Here is a 21,138-nt window from a genome sequence, read left to right on the forward strand (position 1 = left end):
AAAAAAAAAAAAAAAGAAAGACAAATAGTTGCATGGGAGCCGTTATCTGTTTTCTTTAGAAATAAACTGCTTAGAATTTACTCTTATGACCTCATGGAACAAGCAAAGTGATGAGGACCAGCTGGAAGGAGCTTTGCTAAGTGATGATAGTCAGAGTTAGATTGGTCAAAGTCTCTGAGGTACCAAGAAGAGGTTTCCTTCATTCACTTAATGCCAAGGTTTCCTCAGAGTTTCATCTGGAGTTTTTCCAAAAGCCAATTAGGTTGTAGAGAGCCAGACTGTGACGATGTTTGTAGATAAGTGTACATTTTCATAGCTCACTTGATTCTTCCCTCCCAGTCTGGGGAACAGGTGTTCCAATTGTTATCTACAGACTGTGGATGTGACTTGTCCAAAATCACCCTGCTTGTTAGTGATAGACTCAAGAGAACAGGGTAGCCATAAAGTCCAGAAATATAGGTGATGATACATAAAGAATGGTTTATAGGTATTACATTACAACATAGGATACGTTTTAAAATGTTGTGACATAGTCCATGTATTGTCTCTCATTAGCAATGCACAGTTCAAATTGTCGTGCAAATTGCAATGAACTCAGTGCATTGACACAGCACTTCTATCAGTTCCTGAATATGCATAGCCCCTAGATATTTGTGTCTATGATTTTCACTGAAAAAATGCATTTTTAGTATAACCCAGGAAAAGTGTTGAAAGGGGTTCAATCTGAAAAAAAAATTAGACACATACACAAGTTGAGCATCCCTAATTCAAAAATCTGAAATCTGAGATGTTTCAAAATCCACCATTTCCTGAGCACTGATGTGACACTCAGAGGAAATGCTCATTGGAGCGTTTTGGATTTTGGATTTTTGGATTAGGGATGCTCCATCTGTGTGGGTGTGGGTGTCTGTGTGTGTGTGTGTGGGGGGGGGGTGTTTCCAGGATTAATGGCCATCCTACAGAGTTCATAACTTCCCATTTCTAGCATTGTGAATGCACTCTCATCACACTCAAACAAGCCTAAGGGCTTATACTGTCAAAAGAAGGTAGTAGTATAAATAGGTCAACCAAACTTTCAAATCCATAGCCAAACAGGGAACACAATGACTGTTCCACCTTCTCTTTCATTATCTCACATTTGGGGTAAAGTGAAATGTCAAACTATGCCAGAATTTGAAGGAAGAGAATAAAAATCCATCTTCTCATCAAAGGGGACCAGACCTATTCTAGATTAAAGACATGGACTTAGAGAATCGTAAAATATGAGAAAGGGAAGGTCTCTTAGTAAGCTTCACATATTATTCCTTGATTGTACAGAGGAAACAGACTCAGAAGGAAAATTACTTCCTGGGATCACATAGCAAAGTGATGACAGATTCCAGGCCTTTATCTGGGTCCTTTGATTTCTCATCTATTTACGTCACCAACTTACCTACTGCTGCCTCTCACTGTAGCCACCAAGATCCATACCCTTACCTCTGAGACATTCTAGAAAAAAAAATTCACAATAAATATATGAATGCATTCTTGAACAACATGCAAGCAGTATAGACAAAGCAAAAATCTCCCTTGATGCTCTCTCAGTGCCACTACTGTCATTCTTATCTTTTTCCATATATAATCAGAGAGATATGTACACATATGTCTAAAAATAGTGTCATTATCTGATTTTCTTGTCCAAAATAGAATTCTAAGTATTTATTCTGGGCCCTTTTTGTAAACTTAACGTGTCCTTAAGATATTTTTCTCTACCCCATAGTTTAATTCAGCCATTCTCCTTTTGACAGCTACTTAGGTTGTTTCTAAATTTTTGCTATTTGTAAAATGGCAGAGCTACAGTGAAAATCTTTTTTTTTTTTTTTTTTTTTGAGACGGAGTCTTGCTCTGTCGCCCAGGCTGGTGTGCAGTGGCCGGATCTCAGCTCACTGCAAGCTCCACCTCCCGGGTTCACGCCATTCTCCTGCCTCAGCCTCCCGAGTAGCTGGGACTACAGGCGCCCGCCACCTCGCCCGGCTAGTTTTTTGTATTTTTTAGTAGAGACGGGGTTTCACCGTGTTAGCCAGGATGGTCTCGATCTCATTACCTCGTGATCCGCCCGTCTCGGCCTCCCAAAGTGCTGGGATTACAGGCTTGAGCCACCGCGCCCGGCCCAGTGAAAATCTTTGAGCAGGCCTCCTTGTGTTCAAGCATAGATACTAGCTCAAGCATAGATACATCTCTAGCATAGACACTAAGGATCATAATTACCTGGTAGAAGGGTAATAGACATTTTTAACCTTCAAAGCCACTGCCAAATTAAGCTACAAAGTATTCTGCAATGTATATTCCCATCAGCATTGTACAAAAATGCCCATGTTTCTACACCCTTGCCAACACTTGATATTTTTGCTAATATGATGAGTGAAAATCATTCTAATTCCCTGAGTTTAAGTGTCTTTTCACATATTACCGGGAAATTTATATTTCTTCTGTGAATTTCCTGGACATATTCTCTAGCCACTTTCCTCACTGATGATTCTTATTGACTTACTTTACCTCTGCAAAGATGCAGCAAATAAAAATGACCCAAATCGGTGCAAGTGAGATTTAAGGTTTGACACAAAGGGACATTTCCCGATGGATTGTGGCAGGATGAGAAGCAGTTAGACACAACAACCAGGAAACTGAGAAGCTCTGGGCTGTTTGTTGGGTTGGGGAGCCTTTAAAAGTATAAAATCTTATATATCTGATCAGATGTCAGTCCTACACCAGGCAAACATGCCTACAGTGACCTCATTGTTAAACCCCTGGCTAAGATTTTGATCTCTGGAAATGGAGGGCAGTAGATTTATTTCATGAGGAGCCCTCATTTAGGTTTCAAACATCTGGAACCTTAGTCTGGCTTCTCTTTTGAAAACATCTGAGTGGCTGAGGGGGAGGGGGATGGAGGAAATTAGAATATCACTGCACAGATTTTTCCCTCAATATTTAAAAGACACAGACTCCACACTGTCAAATATGTTCCTAAAAATGTATTTGCAAAGTCTAAAGTTTCAAAGAATGCTTGTCAAAGTTACTGAACCAGACCAAGCCATATTTCATGAGTCGAGAGCAGGAATGTCCTATTTCCCAAATAGATAAGACCTATGCTCATGCAGAAAACCATGAACGTGGATGCTTGAAGCACAACCAGGTCCTGCTTAGTCATCCTCCCTTTCCTCCGATGTTCCCAGGGCCAAGCAGAATTTTTTTTTTTTTTTTTTTTTTTGAGACGGAGTCTTGCGCTGTCGCCCAGGCTGGAGTGCAGTGGCGCGATCTCGGCTCACTGCAAGCTCCGCCTCCCGGGTTCACGCCATTCTCCTGCCTCAGCCTCCTGAGTAGCTGGGACTACAGGCGCCCACCACCGCGCCCGGCTAATTTTTTGTATTTTTAGTAGAGACGGGGTTTCACTGTGGTCTCGATCTCCTGACCTTGTGATCCGCCCGCCTCGGCCTCCCAAAGTGCTGGGATTACAGGCGTGAGCCACCGCGCCCGGCCGGCCAAGCAGAATTGTTTAAACTGGCCCCAGCACTATTAACCCTGCAGGACAGCCCCTCAGTACCCCTTGTGTGCAGATTTCAGAAAGATTTGGGACTGTTTTCCTTAGCTGAGCAGAGGGCCCCATTTATATTTCAAGCTGTTTCTCTTGAGCTGGGAGCGGAACGGAACATTGGGTCACCCCTGAGATATGCTGTAGCCCTTGGCAGGTCTGTCCCCTGCCTTGGGGAAACATCAAGCGCACAGCTTGCTGGGCAGTGTGTACTTTTTCTTTGCCAAAGTCCTCTTGAACAGACTAGGACCTTTACACAACACCTAGCACTCCTGCAAAACTGCAATCTAGCCGTTTTTGGCTGAAGCTATCTCAAACCGATTTCTCAAAGGTATGCCCTGCCTGGTAAAAGTCCCTACCTAATGTTGGTGCACTGCTTTGCAGTTTCCAAAACATCTTTCAGGGGCTGTAATACTGTATGTATGCAACAAATAAAGAAACTGGTAAGTGACTTGCCCAAGGTCACCAGCCTGCTAGTGGCTAAACCTTATTTAGCCAACTTTAAGAGAATGGCAATCTTTAAAAATGAACTGCCTCATAGTGTTAAATAAAGACGTTTTCACCCAGATATTCAGATTTGAACTTAACATATGACTTTCACTTTTCTTTCTTAGGAGTAGGTGTTATTATCTGGAAGAACTATTCTTTCGGGTTGTTCTCTTCCCTGGTATTTTTTCCCCTGCCACTTGATTAAACAAAACATTTTAGGTTGACATTTCCAACACTTCTTTTTTTGCCCTACTAGCTATGAAAGCTATCTCTGCATTATACTCCATCAGTGTGTGTTTGTCTGAAGTTGGGGGTGGGAGGAGGGGGCAGTTTGTTTTCTTCTGAGCCTAGTATTCCTCAATACTCTTTTAGAGTTTTCCCTGTTTGAACATTGTTCTTTTGTTTATCTAAAACATGGTGACCTCCTAATTATCCATGCCATCTAAAGAAGCATTATCACGGATAATCCAAAACCATGGGGAATGTTTGGATTGCCCTCTAGGGAAAGGCTGTTTGTCCCCAGGGAAAGGCTGTTTGTCCCCCATTTTATGCCTAGCTTGAGAGTTTATGAAGCTAGCCTGAGTTTCATGTGAAACTGAGCCCAGGTTTCTTAATTCCTTATCTCCTGCCTGCATCCTGCTGTTCCACTGCCACAAAATGTGTTTCCCATGAATTCCAGAACCCAGATGCATTAACAACTAGTCCTTCAATTTATTCTCCTGCAAACATCTGGCATTCCCTGTGTCAGCTGACTGGTGCCATGGCTACCAAGAAACCTTTCCATTTTCTCCTGAATTAGGAAATTGCAATGTACATCTTTCCTCCTCCTTGTGTTCCCCTCATGTCCCTCTCCTGACTAGCCAGTACAACACACACCAATGTCTTTGCTCTACTTCTCCAGCATGAAAGCTCATATTGTATATCACCTCCTTGGGTGGCTAGGCCTTGCTCCAACTGCCTGCACTTAAGTTTTGTGCCTTATTTCATGACAAATATTTGCCCCTCTCACTCCTCAGACATCTGTGGGCTGGCCCTATTGCTGACACTAATCACTACTAAGTTACTTGTTGCCAAATCCAATGAATATTTTTCATTCCTTATCTTCCATGATGACCCTACTATATAAGACACCTCCTTCTCTCCTGAAACTTTCTGTTCCCTTGAATGTTATGCTATCCTTTCCTAGTTCTTTTCCTACTTTGATTGGGATCTCCCAGCATTCTGTCCTCATCCCACTTTTCTTCTCAGTGTAGGCCTCTCCCAGGGTGGTTTTATATACTCCAGGGATTTCAGCCACCATCCATACAATGATAAATATTAAATCTCTAGCTCTAGTTCAGATCTTTCTCCTAGATTCAGATAGGCATTGTCAATTTCTTGCTGGTTATCTCTGCTTGGATTTCACTGACACCATAAACATGTCTATACAGAACTCCATTACCAACCCCCACCAGATGTACTCCTTCCTAAATCCTATCCTTGTCTTCCCCATCACAACAAATGGCATCAACAAGCACTGAGCTGCTCAAGCCAGAAAACTGGGAGTCATTCTTGTCTTCTCTTTCCTTTCCCTACTACCTCCAATCCATCATTAAGTCCTGTCCATTTGTCTTCTGAAATTGAGCTTGAATACATCCACTTGTCTCCATACCCATTTCTCCAATCCAGGCTCATGTCATTTTTTTGCCAGAATTACCTCAGTAACCTCAAGACTGATCTCTCAGCCTCTAATCTCACTCTCTCTCAATTTGCCACTGTCCTGCCATAATCTTTCCAAAACACAGATATGTATCATGAAACTCTTGCTTAAAGTCCTTCAATGGCTCCCCCATGGACTTCACAATAAAATCCCATCTCTAGAAAACCTATAAAGTCCTTCATTACCTGGCCCTGGACTACCTCTCCAATATTATCTCTCATTAGGAACCCTCCTCACTTCAGAAAACAAAACAAGACAAATATTTTCAAAACAATATGAGTTCACTGAACTGTTCATAGTTCTCAGAGCTACTGTGTTGTTTAATGTGTTGCAGGTTTTATACTTGCCACCCCTTCTACGTGTACTAGTCTTCCACTAGCTCTATCCTTTCTCGGTTGACTTGCTTCTATTTATCCATCCTTTAAAACTGAGCACAGATTTCATCTCTTTGGGAAGCTTTCCATGATCTGCCAGGCTGGTGTTATCTACTCTTATCATCATTTCTCTTCACTTGTCAGCTCTCCACTGTCTTAAGAATAACTAAAGCAGAGAGACTGAGTGTTCTTAGACTCTGCAGAGTCCGTAGGCACTACACACTGTCTCATGAAAGACTGACCAACTGACCAAGCAATTTTGCATAGGTGTGGTTCTAGCCCTGCTCTCCACATCCAGGATTAGCTGTTAGGATGCTGTGAAGTTGATGAGAAGTCTCCTGTTGAGGGAGTAATCCCTGCTGCTGAAAGAAGGCAAAGAGCCAGGGCATTCATTTTCACATCTTCTTTAGCTCCTGTTAGCTGCAAGGACCACACATCTGATTTCGATAGTTTGCTCTGGGATTCTGCTTTCCTTAACTCCTCTGAGTTTTTGACTCTGGCCTCTTCTTTGACTTGATTGCTTCTTACTCTATACCTAACAATGCAAGGGACTTGGCAAAATGCTTATCTTTTACTTCCAGCAATTAATTCTTTCTCCAAGATGAGAACATTAATGAATAATTGTGAGTCAAAGGTAATCCCTAACTTTCTTTGTGACATTGTTTCCACCCTCCTCTCCACCAAACCTTTCATTAAAAGCCTGTTAACCTTGTGCAAAGTTGATGGTCTTGTTCCTCTTCCTTGTGGGAGGGGGGAAGTAACGTCTGAGCAGAGAAGTAGCCACTAGGTGGCAGTAACGGGGGTGTAGAAAATCGGGGGTCTTTGTATATTTAAATATGGTTCTTTAGGTTCAGGATAATTAATGATAGTTAAAACGTGTGTCTCTGCACTGAATCAAGATGCAATCATAGCCCTGCAGATGTTCGTGGTTATCTTAATCATTTATTTGATTGTATTGTGACATTATAGGATTTATGGAATATATTATATGTACTAGTGAGGGAGGCTTCTGCTAGAGAAGAGCCAAGGAGCTGGAGAAGGAGATAGATAAATACACAGCTGTGGAGACAAGAAACACTGCTTTAACTATCCAGAGACCTAAGTGTCATGTGTGAGCGTTGCCAGCTGGATGACTTTGGTTTGGTGCTTTCCCCTCTCAAGGTCTCAGTTTTCCCATAGGTAGGATGAGAGATTTGGGATGTGTGATTTCAAAGGACCTGCAAGCTCTGACAATCTAAGTCAGACACTACATTGCTGTACCCTGATGGTTCCTTGCCCCTAGAGTGCATTATCGTACTTTCTAGTATTGAAGTGAGATATGGAAGGTGATTTTTGACAATGTCCTATCTTCTGAATGGTGTCTTGGCAGCTGCCTCAGATATAACTCATTTGCTGTGGCTTCTTTACTGTTGCTGCTTCTAGACACTCCTGACAGCTGGAATTGTGCTTCTGCAGGAATGTGCAGGACTCCCCTTCCTTGGTCATCTGGATGGTGTGATTTGAAGAGTCACAGGAATTTCTCTTCACCAAAACCCAACAAAATCTTCCCTGCCTTGCCTAGGAGTCATTCTGCTTACCGTTCTAGCTTTAGAAACTCGCTCTTTAAATGAAGCATTGCCCTGTCCTTGCATTGCTTGAATAAATCTCATGTGCCTCTCTGATAAGAGGAGGCATGCTCACTCTGCATATCTGTGTACACAAATCACAAATTTTGGGGGACCACTCAGTTTTCCTTTTGCTGGCCCTGCTAAGTCATATGACAGAGACATCAGATATTAAGACATAGGTGAGCATCTTGCAGGTCAACAAGCGACATATTATCTCCTCCTAGTCTACCCTCTCCTTCCGTTGCCAGATGTGTGCCCCTTTTTTCTTCTTGTTCTTCCTTTCCTCCCTAGTCTTTTCTCCCTCAAGACTTCCTTCCCTCTTGCTCCATTTCTAGCTTTCCATCCCTTATTCCCGTTTTCTCCACCATGGCCTCCTCCTCACCTAGTTTCTCCCCTCTGTCTTCAGTTGCCTGGGATTGCTTCCTATGTCACTTATCTTTGACTCCAGTTTCTATTTTTTGTCATTTATCAGCACACATGAAAACTGCAGCAGCAGGATAACAGGGAGGAGTTGCTGCAATATACTGTATAGAGGCATCCCACTTATCCAAAGATTCTTAATCTCGGAGCCTGAATAAGTGGTCTGCAAATTGAAATTGGGGGGTGGGGTGGGGGAGGTATGCTGAGATCAATCTGATGTTGGATATAGAAGAAAATGTAGAAAATTTCTATTTTACATTTTAATTTGAGACACTAAAGAAAAGAAATTAAAGATTTAGGGATTAAATAATTTATGTAAAAGTGTTTAAAAGCTGTGTGTGGTTCACTAACTGCTATGATAGCAGGGAGGAGTTGCTGCAATGTAATTTATAGAGGCATCCCACTTATCCAAAGATTCTTAATCTCAGAACCTGAATAAGTGGTCTGCAAATTGGGGGGGTGGAGGGGGGAGGGCATGCAGGTCAATCTGTTGGGTATAGAAGAAAATATGAAAATTTCTATTTACATTTAATATGAGATGCTAGAAAGAAATTAAGATTTAGGATTAAATAATTTATGTAAAGTGTTTAAAGCTGTGTGGGTCACTAAATGCTATGTATTAGATTATTAGTATTACTATTATATGTAATATATGTATTTTCACTGACATCCTCATCAGGTGGGTCGGCTTTCCTTGGCTTTCCTGTTGCGCATGCTCTGTAAGGTATCCTGAGGGAAGAGTGGGGGCTCCACAAGATGGAGGCGTGTCCTTGGGGCCCTTTCTTTTTTTCCTGAATGTATACCAGAGATATTGATGTTTCCTTGGACCTAGTTAAGTAGATTTATGGATTATATTTAACTACATTTAACCTTCACAAAATGGACAAGCAGCTTAAGAAGATTCCTGCAAATAGACTATGTGTTGGAGATAATACTAGTAATGTAAGCACATGAAAATGGTAGGGCTCACACTTCTACTCCTAGAATGAGTTTTTTATCAGCCTCATTATGAAGTAAAAACCATGAAAATCTAATTATACCTGACAAGAAGTCAGCAAAAACATTGCAAGAATAATGAAGAACACTGTATGAGATATGGACTTGTATCAATTCTCAGTGATGAAAGATCTTGCCCTAAGTAACATATTGTGCCTTGAGGTATTAGCTAATAATATAATAAAGCCATCACAATTAACAAGACATTTAACATGCTGTTTATTTCATCTTTGTCTCATCCTTTTACACTTTTTATTTATTGTGTGTTTCATTTTATATATATTATTAATGTATAGGGGAGAGAGTAGGACATGTGTATGATTTATATAATTGTTAATAATGTATAAATATACATGTATTAAGGAAGCATGCTCAAAGCTTTTCTAACTGAAAAAGGGTGTGCAGTCAAGAGGATTTGGAGACCACTGGCCTAAACCATACTTAAAATAGATGGGAGCCCACAGACAGAGGCAAAAGAACTCTGGATAAGAGAAAAATAACTGTCACAAAGTCTCTTACTCTTTTCTTATAGCATAGTCATGCAACCAACTTTAGAGCTTCACCTTGACAACTTCACATAGAATAAAGCAATGGGGATCTCAGGAACTGGGAGAAGTGAAACACCAAAGGAACTTATTAAATAATAAAATTGCAAGCCTGGAGGGTTGGATCCGGCCCTCAAGAGGTACATCGTAGGTCACAAAAGGCTTTCCTGGCATGCCTATGAATGCTCTTTCCCTCACTTTAATTATGGAGCTTGGAAGAAAGTTTCAGAGAGGTTAAGAGACTGTCCCAAGATCTCTTGTAAGTGACATAACTGAGATTTAAATCAAGTGTTCCATTCCCCTGCATAGTGTTCTTTCCACCATGTCAAATGGCCTCTGAAACCTTTGTGGCCATAATCAGCTGAACTCCCTGTATTACTCATTGCAGTCAGATTGTTGTGATTGGAGGAATACTTGGAGTGGAGAAAATCTGCTAGGAAGACATCGACCAGATATCAACAAATCAATTGCCCTTCCTCCTCTACCCTAGTGAGTAGTAATTCCTGACTGCATATATAGCATCCATTTATACCGCTGTCTGGGTTTTAAAATGTTTTTCTAATATCCTTCTCTTTTAAAGCTTTAAGAAATGAATTCCAAGATTAAGGAAAGCCTGTTTTTCATACGTGCTTACAAGTTTTGTGAGGAGTCATGTCAGTTTTCACAGCTCTAATGTGGGTCTGTCCCTTTATGTAGGCCACTGACTGTATGAAAGTTCACTGCAATGGAGTTAAAAACGTGTGGAGATGAAATTACCAAGTATATGTCAGGGAAGTAATTTGGTGTCTACTTTGAGAAGACTCGCATTAATGGAAGTCTTCCAAGAATGTTTAAGAAAATTAATTGCACAGCATCTCTCTAAGCTATAGTAGAAGTTGATGGGAAAATGTGCATTGCTTTGCAGAAATTTGCTTCACTGTCATCTTTTCAAAAGAGCTTTTATTTTAACAAATGAGGCACATAGCCAATTATTTAATGACCATCTTTACTTTTAGAGGTGGAAGTCCTAGACTATGTTCTGTATTTTCTTTTATCTCATTGTGCTGTGTGAGGTTCAAGCCCCCTAGAAAAACATTTAAGAAAGTACTCTGGGGGCTAAATATTGGTGCAGGCACTGTGGGGAATGCAAACATTTCATAAGTACCAGACTTCTACTTAGGGAGGCTACACACACACACACACACACACACACACATGCCAATGTTTGACTACCCATCACTGCATCTGATTAAAAGTCTGAATGGTAGATCACTAAACCTCAAATGGATAGATTGGTATGGTCTGGAGTAATTAAGCAATCTCTTTTTAAAAATATTATGATAAAAATTATTCTTTAGGAATATTAATTTGGTGAGGGTCATCCAGGGTGGATTGGAGTAAGAGTAAGAGACATGATAGGCGGACACTAAGCTCCCTATTTTTAGATGTTAAGTGGCATGTCCAAGGTCCCCTAGCACAACAGAATGGAAATTTTGTTTTTTCTGCTGCTTAGATGCTTTCTTTCAGTGGTTTTCTCTATTCCTGAATACACACACACACACACACACACACACACACAGAGAGAGAGGAGAGAGTCACCCAAACTAGTGATTTGATGATGTGACCTAGTCTTCACTTTAAATGAATGTATGACATTTTAATTTTTAAAAAATTAGCTGGAAAATAGTTCTAGCTCCTTTCCCTCACATTTCTCTAACTCTTTGGAAACCAGTGTCTCCATTGGTTAGTCCCTACTGATTCCACTTAAGGAGAATTCATCATAAAATCAAGTGGAATTGGCATCACTGAGATGATCCTGTCTTGATTCCAGAGGTAGGACTGTTAGATGCTTTTCTCTGTCGGATGTTAAAAGCTCCTGTAATTACTATGATGCCCAGGGAGAAAGACCAACTCAAAGGGTCCTGAAAGAGCATCTGTTTCCTACTTGACAAATTTTATTTTGGGGGTTATAAGTATAAGGCAGGGTTTGGGGAATCATGAAAGAAGGAAGTCATTGTTTCATATAAAACAGATTTTAAAGCTTGGTCTGCAGAAAAGTCTGCAGAGTACCTTAGAATTGTGCCCTTATCTGGCCGGGCGCGGTGGCTCAAGCCTGTAATCCCAGCACTTTGGGAGGCCGAGGCGGGTGGATCACCAGGTCAGGAGATCGAGACTATCCCTGGCTAACATGGTGAAACCCCGTCTCTACTAAAAATACAAAAAACTAGCCGGGCGCGGTAGCGGGCACCTGTAGTCCCAGCTACTCGGGAGGCTGAGGCGGGAGAATGGCGTGAACCCGGGGGGCGGAGCTTGCAGTGAGCCGAGATCTGGCCACTGCGCTCCAGCCTGGGAGACACAGCGAGACTCCGTCTCAAAAAAAAAAAAAAAAAAAAAAAAGAATTGTGCCCTTATCCTGAATTACTGACTGCGACCATGGCAGGCTCCTACTGTAGACTTAGCTAAGCCCTAGGCTTTGCTATGACAGCATTTACACCTTTTATCCTCAGCCTTATAAGCTCAGTTTTACTTTTTAATTTTTGAAGACCGAAAGAAAAAATGCTCATTTCTTTGGCCCCAAGGGAAATTAATGTATATGTTTGGTTATCAAAGAAACTGTGGTCTCTGTCCTTGTACATGTCTTTGCTAGTTCAAGTAATTGTAGTGACTTTGCATTCCATTACTTCAGTTGGGTTCTCTCTCAGAGCTGACACGAGTCAGTGGTTGCTACCCCCTTCACAAGTTGTTGGGGGAATGCCAATACAACTATGAACAAGGGAGGGAGCTGTGGAGGAACATGCTGTGGGGCCCAGAGCGGAATAAGGGTAACCAGGGTTCAGGAGCCAGGTTTCCCCAGAGAGAGACAAAAAGAAAGCAAACAAAAGGAAAAGACAGGTCTAAACAGGCTCCCCAGACAGGGCCCCTTTGCTTTAGGAACAGAGCCTTAAACTTCACAAAGCTCAGGGAGGAAAGGAAGCCAGGGGTTAAACTTGGCCTTTGAAATTCAGTTGAAGAATTATTAACCGAAAATACACATAGGGAAAAGCCACACATATATACAGCAACATTTGCTGCCCTTAAAACCCATTCAGACATTCTGTGAATTCAGAAATGGGCTTAAACCTGCATATCCACATAGATACTAATATTGACCCCCGAAGGAACCACAAAGGTACCACAAAGACACAGATAAGAAACATAAGAAGAGGCTCAGCAGCAGGAGGACACAGAGTCCCAAGATGCCTAACGTGGGTTGCTTCTGGAGGCATGTGACAGACAGTTTAGTGATCTGATGCGATCCATTATCAGAACTGGGGTCCCATGGCTCCAGTGATTGGTACCAGAGTAAGAAATTAAAACTTCTCTCTGAATTTTACTTTTTAAATCAAGTCCAAACTGAGCCAGAGCTCTGAGAGCAAAATAGAAGCCCGACTCTCCCTCTTCCCCCTCCTCCATAAAAGGAGCAAGGAGACTTGAAGTCCTCCAAGGTCCCTTGGAGGGACCACAGCCTGCAATGTGGCAAGTACCCCTGCCCCTCCCTGCATTTACAGCCCAATGACCCAACGCCCCCAGACCCCAGAGAGTTTGACTAGCCCCCACAGGGCCTCCTTGAGAGTTTCCCAGATTCCTGAGGGGAACCTGAGCCCGCCCTGGGATCACCCGGGCTCTTCACATCATCCCCCAGAGATCCTCGCTCCTCGGGGAGCCCCGAGAACAGCGCCCGTTCCCACACACAGCCATCCCTGCAGCGCCACCACCCACCCGTGGCTGGGAGGTGACCTCCCAGGGTCAGTGGAGAGGCCGCCCAGGGAGAGGGCCCGGAGGCCAGGAGGGAAACGGAGCAGAAGCGACAGAAATTCCCCCTGCCAGCCCAGGCTGCCAGGGTAGCCCTGGACACTGCCGTGTCTGACCCACCGCCCCACCACGCCAGACCACGGCCAGAGCCAGAGCGGCCCTCGGCCCTGAGCGACGGGAGAAGGCAGTTCTGAAGAAGCAAACACGGCACAAAGACAAACGCAGCCTGGGAGCTTTGCACCAGCTTCCACACTGGAAGGCCTCAAATGTCCCTTGTTCCAAACACCCGCCTCATCCCCCCAACAAAAATATTTGCCCCATGAAAAAAGGGAGAGCACTAGACTCACAGAACAGATGGCAGAGCCAGAAGGGCGATCATCTAGTCTGACCCTTTCATCTTACAGATGGGGAAACTGAGGCCCACAGTAAAGAAGAGACTTGGCCGGGCGCGGTGGCTCAAGCCTGTAATCCCAGCACTTTGGGAGGCTGAGACGGGCGGATCACGAGGTAATGAGATCGAGACCATCCTGGCTAACACGGTGAAACCCCGTCTCTACTAAAAAAAAAAAAAAAAAAAAAAAACTAGCCGGGCGAGGTGGCGGGCGCCTGTAGTCCCAGCTACTTGGGAGGCTGAGGCAGGAGAATGGCGTAAACCTGGGAGGCGGAGCTTGCAGTGAGCTGAGATCCGGCCCACAGGGACCCAGAACAGGATAGAGAAATTTGCCATTTGGGGAGTACAAGTAAGGGCAGTGGTTGAGAGCGTGGATTTTGGAGTCAGATAGACTAATCTTTGAAGCCCTGGTTCTATCATTTACTAGATGTGTAAATGATCCACATTTACCCATTGGTTCTCAACCATATTGCCCCTCAGGGAACATTTGGCTACGTCTGGGAACATTTTTGGTTGCCACAATTGGTGGGGTGATACTGGCATCTAGTGGGTAGAGGACAGGGGTGCTACTAAACATCCTATGATGCACAGGACAGCCCCTCACAACATAGAATTATCCAGCCCAACATGTCAATAGTGCCAAGGTTAAGAAACTCTGCGTTAGGTGAATGGCTCAGCTATTTTCTGAACTTCAATTTATTTATCTGTGACTTGGGAATAATACTACCTATCTTTCAGGGTTGTTATGATAATTAAATAGGCTAATACCTATAAAGCAATTAACATAGTGCCTGGCACAAAGTAAGCACTCCATTAATTATTAGATTTTAGTATTATCAAGCCCTCCCTTAACTCCACCATCTCCTATAGTTACCATCCTATTTCCCTGTTCCCCTTATAGCATAATTTCTTGAAATATTTGTTTATACTCAAAATCTCCACTTTCCCAATTCTCTCTTGAACCCATTCTAATCAGGCTTTCGTTGCTACCACTCCTTTCTTATAAAGGTCACAAGTGACAAACACATTGTTAATTACAATAGTAATCTCTCAGTCCTCATCTTACTTGACCTATCATCAGCATTTAAAATGCCTTTTCACGCTCTCTTTTTTGAAAAACTTCCTTTGCTTGACTTTCAGGATACCATTCCTTTGATTATTTTCCTACCTTGGAGGACAAAGCTTCACATTTCCTTTGTTCTAAGAGAGAGGGCTTGGTCTGATTTGTTTTGTTGAATGAATGAATAAACAAATAATATTTACTATGAAGAGTAAAAGAGATAATTGTTTAAAGTGCTTAGCACACATTAATCACTCAATAGTCATCACCACCATCACTACGACCCTTAGCACTGATGTTATGGCTGTTACTATTATTCTTCCCTACTGACTATGAGCCCCTTGAAAATCAGATTAATGGTACTTTGTCTTGGTTCTCCTTTGTATAGAGCTTTATTCAATAGAACAGTATATAGCCAATATCCAGAAAACGGTTTCCAGTGGGCAGGATTAACTGATGAGGGTGTGAGAGGAGAAATATGTTATAAAGAGTTTTACCGGGGCTGGGGGTGGGTGGCTAGAGGAAAAGGCATGCAGAAGGAGGTCATACCCTACCCATTTTCACTCTCTGATTCAGAAATGATAGGACCACAAAAGGGAAGGAGTAGCAATTCTCACCCATTAATCATCCCAATACCTCCTTGCCCAGGTATGGAGGAGAAATGGGCCTATGAACAAATATTAGTATGAACAGAGCTTATCTGTTGGGTTTGACAGAGCGAACAACATAAATTCACTTTTCTCACAGTACTGGATTAACTTAATTTTCAGTCACCTTGAACTTTGAGTAACTTTGTACAATTACCTGCTCCTACCACCATCTTTACAAATTTGCAACTGGCATTTATATTACCCCGAGAATATGGTCCCTTAGAGATAGCCATTAGAAAAAGCACACAACCCAAATCTATTAGAAAACTTTTGAACACTCAAAGCATCCATTAGGTGTTGCTGATCGTTCTGATAACATAATTTGGCAGCATTTTCAGTGAAAATGAGGTAATAACCAAATAGGATCTTTGGACCAAATTTCTTTTTTCCATTAAAAACAGAATGTCTAGTTTTTTATATAATATTCAAGCCATTAACTACCACCAACTGTGGTATTAAATGGTGGCTAGCCTCTCCCTTCTCCACTTTACCACTCATACCAAGAAAACATCCATAATTTGGATCCTGACTTGGAAATGTTATTAAATAAAACCCATATATTTCCAATCCCTGACCATCCAAAACCCACACACCTACTCACTTGCATTACCGTCCATATGCAATAACCAACTTGCTTTGCAGATGGGTCAGCCTATCTGTAAATTGCCAGATAGGACCTGTCCAAGTGCAGAGAAAAATTTTAGTCTGGTTTGCATAAGCAACCAAAGAAAAATATTTGATCCACAAAACCCAAACCATTAACCTCAAAAGGAATTATGTTGATACAACTTTATTTTCCAATCAGCATTTTTTCACTTTTTTAAACAACAGTCTTATTTTTAAGCCTTCCAGTAGGTGCTTAATAAATATGCAAGTGACATAAAGGCCACCATGATTTTCCAACTGAGTTGGCTATTGGTGGCTTTGGCAGTTCTACTATTATTTGTCAAAGATCCTTCAGTATCCATCTGGGCCCACAGAAAGCCAGAACTCCTGAAAGAAGTGTTGATAGAGCCCAAGGGTGAAGTTGCAATTCATTCTGGAAAGGTGACCCAGCTGCCAGCATCCCCTGAGCCTCCTGTAGATGCCAAATGAGCTCCTTGTCTAGTAATCCCATCTGTGATCTAAATGTATACCAAAACTGCCCAATCATCTCCTCCTCTTGACTAATGTGCACATGGAGGTGTATTTGTCCTACTAAGATACAGAGATTGCTCTCAGGTCTATTAAAGATAACAATTGTCATCTTTTTAATCATCATTATTGTAAAAATGATAAGGATAACACATAATAATGAGATAGTAATAGTTGTTGCTGTCTGTATTTACTCTGTGTCAGGCATTGTGCTAGATATGCTATATATGTCTCATTTAATTTGTAAATGAGATATAAATATCATACCATAAAGTTCACCCCTTAAATGTGTAGAATCCAGTGCTTTTTAGTATATTCACAAGGTTCTGCAACCATCACCACTATCTAATTTCAGAACATTTCATTACCTTGTCTCGTTTAATTCTCACAGTAGCCCAGGGGAATAAATATTTATTTTAAAGCCCATTTTGCAGATGAGGCAACATTTACAGAGGTTAAATGATTTGCCAAGCTCCCATAGCACGTAAGTGGTGGAATTGAGAGTCAAAGACAGATCCCTCTGATCCCGAACCGAAGCATCTCTTTCTACCTCCCTGATGGTTCTTTATTTGTGCCATGGTCTATTTTCATTTTCATTCATAGGAACACCAATGGGAACAATTGTCACCTTCCTGTTTTTCTCTTCTACTTCTTCCCCTTTTCTCCTTTGTTCCTTAAGGAATTGATGGTTTTGGTGTCCCTAGCAACCGCCATCCTTCTGCCTACCTACACCACACACATACACACACACGCACACACACACACACACACACACACACAAAACACAATTGCCCTAACAAAATTTATTCTCAGCTAGTGACATTAGTTTGCAATGAAGATCTTAAACACTTACAAAACCTTAATTTGTTACACTTTGTTAGACCTACTTTTGTTTAATAGTAAGTCATTATTTAGCATAGTGATAAGAAAAGAACTTAGGTACCAAGCTTAGATTTAACGTTTGGTCTGGTTTCCCCATGCTAAATGTGTTACCCTGGGCAGTTGACCCCTGTAAGCCTCAGTTTCCTCAGCTGAAAATAAAAATAGTAATCCTATGTACATCACAGGGCTGTGAGGGCTAAATTGAATATACATGCTAAATGTTTGATGCAATGTCTTGAAACAGAGTACATGCTCAATAAATGCTGGTAGTTATTTTGGTAGCATCAGTGGGTGGATAGAATGTGGAATTATAGAGTACTTGTCAAGTCATATGGCCTAGAATCAACCTAGGCTACCTGCCCACAAGGCAGATTTTGATAAAAAGCATTTATTAAGCAAGGAAGTCCATGCCAGGTAGTATACCAATCAAGTTAAATAGCTCCTGCAAATTCTTGCCAGTTTAATCAACTAAAAACATAAAGATAACTTTGGGCTTTAAATCTCTGACTGCTTTCCTCACAGCGGTCACAATATTTTCCTCTTTAAGAATTTACAATGATTTCCAGGTGTCATCAAAAAACAAAATATCACTTGACCTGTAGAATACCTAGTGTAACCTGGACTTGCACAGTGTCAGGTTGGATCTCACCTGCCTGAGTAAACCAAGTAGACTCAGTAGACCTGTATGGTTGGGTAGAATCCGAAGTCCCAAATATAGTTCAGATTATAACCCATGGGCTATTTTAGAGTTAGCAGGTTGGGATGAGAATCGGGAATAGATTTCAAGCCAGGTTATCATTTTAGGATTTAAGTAGCTTCCAAAGTCCAATCTAAGCATGGGCAGAGTGGGCAGTTGGCAGAGGTCCAAATAGGCTGCCTGAACACAATGTGAGATCTAGTACCAGAGACCCAAACTTGACTAATAATAATATTAAGTACTTATCATAGGTGAGACACTTTGCTAAGGGCTTTATTATACATTAATTATCTCTTTATTCTTACAACAATTTTGTGAGAATAAGTGGAATCATCCTCTCCATTTTAAAAATAAAGGAAATCAAAGGTCATATAACTGGAAGGTTGTGAAGCTGAGATTCAATTCCATAGCTGTCTGGTTCAAATATGCATACCCTCAACTATTATACTATAATAATACCTCCCAAAACACTAAAGTACTGCTGGTAACCAAAGGCTTGGAGACTTGGGCACAAGGATAAAATGGTCCCGGCAATAAAGCTGACTTGCTGTTTTGCCAGACAATTATTGAAGTGGAAATCATGGTTTTTTGTTTGGTTGTTTTTTTGTGTTTTTTTTTTTGTTTTTTTTTTTTTTCTTTTTTCCTTCTCTTTCCTTTCTTTTCTTTTCTTTTTTTTTTTTCTAAGTGATGGGATCTCACTCTGTCATCCACGCTGGAGGATCACAGCTCACTGCAGCCTCAAACGCCTGGGCTCATGAGATCTTTCCACTTCAGCCTCCCTAGTAGCTGGGACCACAATGCTTTTTATTCTACTGTGTGGTGGCAGCAGTAAGCCAAGAGGCTGAGATGCGGGCTGAGACTTTCAGGGAGGGGCTCAGAGAGGTCCTAAGTTGGATTGAAACAGATTACTGTGGTGATTTTTCAGTGTTTTATTTCTTACTGTTGTACACAAGTTCACTTTGTCCTATAGATATGTCCTGGAAATTTTGTCTTGATTGCTTCATATATTCTAATTTTCAGTGTTCACACACAGAATAATAGCTTCTATCACTCTACCTTTAAAGTTCTTATCTCCTTCCCTTGATCTAGAAGAGAAAATGCAACAAGCGGGAGAAGCTGACCCTTTCACTCTTAAAGAGCTTCATAAACTCCCGCTAAAGGAAATGATGACAGTCTTTCTAAGAGGTGGCCCCATTTTGCAATGATGAAGTCTAGATGCTACAGAAATAGTCCCAGCAGGAAATAGCTGAAGATGGAAGGCAGTGTTAAACAGAAAGCATGTGTTGGAAACCACCTTGGTCCCTTTGGAAGATGAAGATATGTTGTAAGCTACTGCTGAATGTTTTCTCCCCTCTAGTGGTCAGTGGAAGGAGACAATGGCGGTATAAGTGGTGCCTACTTTTTAACTGTAAATGCAATATTACAAGTGATATTAGAAGAAATAATAATTCTACATAATAAAATTAAGTCATATGCCTTATATTGGGCATAGATATATCCTATATAATGATTAAAAAGGGGCCTCTGCTATATCATCTTTGTCATCTAAATCTAAAATGCCACCTACAATAAACAATACAATACACATTGACTAAGCATTTCATTAACAATTTTGTTTGCCTTCTTAAATTTTAACTTTAAAGTGCTCTCCAAGGTAATCTAAGTTCTCGCCACAGAGCCATTTATAAAATGAAGCTCCACATTCACCCAGATATTGTTTAAACCATTTCCAAATGTGTCTCTAAAATTAATACTGGCAATTTCCCTTCTCAGCTAATCCTCTCTGCATTTTTGGCATTTTGTATCAATAACATTAAAAATATTCACAGCCTTTAACCCAGGAATTCTACTCTCATGAATTTAATTGAAGGAAATACAGCAGTAAGAAAGATTTATAAGTGAAGATACTCATCAGAGCCCTATTTGTAACAGTAAAAAAAAAAAAAAATAGAAAAAGCCTACAAGTCTTACAATAGGAGAATGGTTACATAAAGAAGTATGGTATATCCCTTATAGTGGAATATCATATGGTCACATAAAGTAATGTTTCTTGGAAGAATGTTTAATACTTGTAAAAATGCTTATGGCGTAATGTTAAGTGAGAATTATGGAAAACAAGTATTTATACAACATGATCACAATTTTGTAATGATAATTATACTACACCCAATTTTTAAAAAAGGTTGAAAGGACATGCACTAAAATGTTGTCAGTGCTTATCACCAGGAGAGAGGATTATGGGGAAATGGTTGGACATACAGAGAAAGAGAAGACCACAAAAGAGACTGAGAAAGTATCCGTAGATAAGGTCCTAATGAGAGCTGAGGAAATGAGGTGACTGGAGCTAGATAATAGAGCTGAGTAGGTCCTCTTGGACAGAGGCCTAGGCTGATTCTGTGAATGAGAGGGCAGACCCAACTAGAGTGACTAGCCACCCCGATTTGCACAGGACTGAGGGGTTTCCCAAGACATGGGACTTAATGTGCTAACACTGGAAAATTCCTAGGCAAACTGGAATGAATTGGTCACCCCAGACTCAAGACGTTATCTGATTTGGAAGGCCCTATGTGATCTCCAAATTCAACCTCTTTCTTTTTCAGATTAAAGAAACACCCTGAAACTGGGAGATGGGTAGTGTCATGACCAAAGTCACACAAGTGTCAGAGCACAGGACTAAGAGTTCAAAGAATTTAGCTCTACTCTCTGCTGTGCTGCTTATTAGCAAGACATTTAATCTGAGGTTTGGTTTAAGGACATAACACCTTTCTTGTTTACCAGGTTATGACAAAGACCAAATTTAATTATTCACAAATACAAGGAGTTACCAGTAACCATAAAGTATTAAGCACATACTG

General features: G+C 41.2%; 1 protein-coding gene across 5 annotated transcripts in view; it reads left to right on the top strand.

Annotated features, from left to right (window-relative positions):
• The window catches only part of COL4A6 (collagen type IV alpha 6 chain), a 292,729-nt gene that overhangs the window by 141,124 nt on the left and 130,467 nt on the right, over nt 1-21,138 (top strand). The gene's annotated exons all lie outside the window — the stretch shown is intronic.

The sequence above is a fragment of the Papio anubis genome, chromosome X, assembly GCF_008728515.1.
Source record: "Papio anubis isolate 15944 chromosome X, Panubis1.0, whole genome shotgun sequence".
NCBI classification, from domain to species: Eukaryota; Metazoa; Chordata; class Mammalia; order Primates; family Cercopithecidae; genus Papio; species Papio anubis.